The sequence below is a fragment of the Alligator sinensis genome, unplaced genomic scaffold (assembly GCF_000455745.1).
Source record: "Alligator sinensis unplaced genomic scaffold, ASM45574v1 scaffold387_3, whole genome shotgun sequence".
Taxonomy (NCBI): Eukaryota; Metazoa; Chordata; order Crocodylia; family Alligatoridae; genus Alligator; species Alligator sinensis.
The window spans coordinates 355,351-359,311 of NW_005843027.1; positions in this window are offsets into that span (position 1 = coordinate 355,351).

A 3,961-nucleotide genomic window follows, 5' to 3' on the forward strand; every position below is an offset into this window, starting at 1 on the left:
GATAGATAGATAGATAGATATGTTGTCATTATTTCTGTGGGTTATGTCAGTGAGTTGAGGTTTGATTGTGTTATTGTTTTTGCTCAAACTTATCTGTGGATACCTGTTTTTTTGCCCAGCTATATTTACCTGTGGTTATTATATATATTTATCTATGTTTTTATAACTGTAAATATTTATATAAGTTGTATATCAATAACTATTTCCTTTTTTTAAAAGGATTTTGGTAAACAGTAATAAATTTGTATTTAGTTAACTGCTTTGTCCGAGCCTGGCTCTATAGAGAAAAGAGGGAACTGCTCCCTGGTGGCAGACCCTTCTCACAGTGCTCTTGACTGCCCACCCCATCCCTTCCACTTGTGAACAGGGCACACCCTTGGGTGTACCAGGACCTACAGGATTGTGTGATCCTATCTTTGTCACCAGCTGCTATATTTGTCCAAAGGCATTCTGAAATAAAATGACTCCAGCCACAACTGTGGGAAAGAGTAGCAAGCACAGAATATATTAAGAACATAAAGCTATGTCTTCATTGCCATTACCAGATTCAACAAAAACTAACTTTAGCTTCTCATGTTTAGCTTCTCATTCAGCACATTTAGGTCTTGTAAGCTAGATTAGTGGAACATTGGGACTATTAAAAGGAGAGATGATCACTAACACCTCTGGAGGGAAGAACAATAAGCCATTAAGTAAATTGACTCCTTCAGCTGTCTGAACAGTAATGCAACAGCTGCTGCACTGTGGAGCAGGAATCAAGACAGAGTGCTTTTATTTCAGTCAGAAAATCAGCTTTCCCATTTAATACATGGGCTCCAATTTGGGGGGGAAAAGATGTCTGTTTTATGCTAGAAAATATGGCATTACCTCCCAAACCTTGATTCTTCCAAAACAAGACAGGCCCATGTACACACTTCACCCAGGAGGAAAAGGATGGTAGAGCAAGCCCATAACATAGGATATGTGTGTTGCTTAATGTGTGACTGAAAGTGAACAGAACATGAACAGAGTGAAACAGAATGTCCATGTTGGATAGAAGATGGGAGAATGGGTGAAGAGAGAGAGTCATAGATTCATAGATTCATAGATGTTAGGGTCGGAAGGGACCTCAACAGATCATCAAGTCCGACCCCCTGCATAGGCAGCGAAGAGTGCTGGGTCTAGATGACCCCAGCTAGATGCCTATCTAACCTCTTCTTGAAGACCCCCAGGGTAGGGGAGAGCACCACCTCCCTTGGGAGCCCATTCCAGACCTTGGCCACTCTAACTGTGAAGAAGTTCTTCCTAATGTCCAATCTAAATCTGCTCTCTGCTAGCTTGTGGCCATTATTTCTTGTAACCCCCGGGGGCGCCTTGGTGAGTAAAGCCTCACCAATTCCCTTCTGTGCCCCGGTGATGAACTTATAGGCAGCCACAAGGTCGCCTCTCAACCTTCTCTTGCGGAGGCTGAAGAGGTCCAGGTGCCCTAGTCTCTCCTCATAGGGCTTGGTCTGTGTAGCAGGACACTAAGGTGCCTGCTACTGCGAGAGCCAGGAAGGCTTGTCGGGTGCTGGTCGCCAAGGCAACAAAAAGGGGGTTAATGGGTTACACCTGTCTAGCCGGCTATAAGGGGCAAGGCCTGGCTCTTATGGTGGGGGGGGAGTTGAGGTCAGAGGTAGTTTTTCCCTACCAGCATCCAAGACAGAAGGAGCTCCCTACCAGCAGCCAGAGAGAGAGGGAAGCTCCTGGAGCAATGATGTGAGGAGAAGCCTGACTGCAGGTACCGCTAGCAGGGTAAAGAGTAGCAGCTCCAAGATGTCTGAGCAATGTCATTACAGCCAAGTGGCTTAGGTTTAAGTTGTAGCCAAGAGGCTTGAGTTTATGTTGCAGTTTTGTTTAACACCAGTGGTTTGGATGAGGCTATAAAGGGATGGAGGAGGCCTCATAGGGGACTCATGGTAGAGTGAGGACCCCAGCCCCAGTGAGGGCACGGAGTTTGGCGGTACAGACCCCAGCTCCAGAGCCCAGCCTGGGGAGAGGGCAACCTTGCAGAGGGAAGAGCCCAGCCCAGGGAGAGCCCCAGGAGAGGGGCAACCTTGCAGAGAAAGCCCCAGCGTGGGCGTGGAGAGCCCCAGTGAGAGGGGCAGCATTACGGAGAAGGCCCCAGCGTGGGCGCGGAGAGCCCCAGTGAGGGGCAGCATTACGGAGAAGGCCCCAGCGTGGGCGCGGAGAGCCCCAGTGAGGGGCAGCATTACGGAGAAGGCCCCAGCGAGGGTCCAGAGAACCCCAGGAGAGGGGCAGCATTACGGAGAAGCCCCAGTGAGAAGGACAGCAGTACAGAGAAGGCCCTAGTGAGAAGGGTGGGGTACAGAGAAGGCCCGCAAGGCTTAGATACGCAGGACACCCGGAGCAGGAGAACTGTGGCCAAGTGGAGGAGAGGTAGCCTCCCTATAAAAACATATCTCATCAAAGTTGTGGCGGGCGAGAATAGGAGGGTGCAAGTCCGAAGCTTGGCACAGTAGAGGAGGCAGCAAGGGCTAGCACGGCGACCCTGCTGTCCCTCCTGTTACAGTCTGCAAGCCCTTAACCATATGAGTGGCCCTTCTCTGGACCCTCTCCAGGTTATCCACATCCCTCTTGAAGTGTGGCGCCCAAAATTGCACGTAGTATTCCAACTGCGGTCTGACCAGCGCCCGATAGAGGGGAATTATCACCTCCTTGGTTCTGTTTGTCATGCATCTGCTGATGCACGATAAAGTGCCATTGGCTTTTCTGATGACTTCGTCACGCTGACGGCTCATGTTCATCTTGGAGTCTGCTAGGACTCCGAGATCCCTTTCTGCTTCCGTGCATCCAAGCAGATCATTTCCTAGGCAGTAGGTGTGCTGGACATTTTTCCTCCCTAGGTGCAGCACTTTGCATTTCTCCTTGTTGAACTGCATTCTGTTGTTTTCTGCCCACTTGTCCAACCCGTCCAGGTCTGCTTGTAGTTGTTCCCTGCCCTCCAGTGTGTCCACTTCTCCCCACAGTTTTGTGTCATAAGACAGCAAAGCATTTACAGTGAAATTCTGCATTAAATAAAGGACTTTCAGGGAGGGAGCAAATTAAATGAGCTTTCTGAGCCAGTGTGAGGTCAGAGGGTACTTCTGTATATCTAGGGCTACTCAAATAGAGACACCACCAATGTCAGTAATTTTAGAAACTTTCTGTAACTTGGGGTGGAGCTGAGCTGATGGAGGGAAAAAAGTTATACAGGTGATAATGGCAAGCTGTAGTAAGAAAGACTTCCAGGTTGTAGGTAAGGGAAAATATTTCTAGCCTGGATTTCAAAAGGAAATGTAGTGATGTATATACTTCAAGGCTACAGGTTAGGCTACATGGCAAAAATAAAGCAAGCTGGGATGTGGACTTGTGAATGGTGGAGAGGCTGCCAACAAGAATGATGCATTCTGGGACATGTAGTTAAATGAGGACCGGAGGTAGAAACAATGCCAGCTGGGATGTGTAGTTTTGGACAGTATCACAGTACAAACACATGGCAGGAACAATTCAAGATCGGAGATGTAGTTTAGGACAGTAGTACTACTTCACCAGATATTGCAGGTTGTGATATGTAGTCAAGACAGTATGACAACCTATCTGTACCTTTGTACCAGAGAAGGGGTGGGCAAAATACGGCCCAAAAGGCCATTCTATCCAGCTGGCAGGGCCCCCCTGCCAAAATTTTGAAAATTAAAATTTATCTGTCCTGGGTTCCTGTCATTTTTGACAGGGGCAGTAGGACCCAGGGGAATCCTTGGCGGGCTCCTGCAACAGCAGGGCCCACCTGGCCCTACCCACTGCAGCTGGAAGCCCCAGCAGGGGCTTCTGGCCTGGGACCATATGGCTGCCCCGGCGTCAGAACCTCAGGTAAGTTGTGGGGAAGGAGCTGGTGTGGGGAAAAGTGGCCCCTTGCCCGCCCCGTGGCTGGCACTCCCTGCTG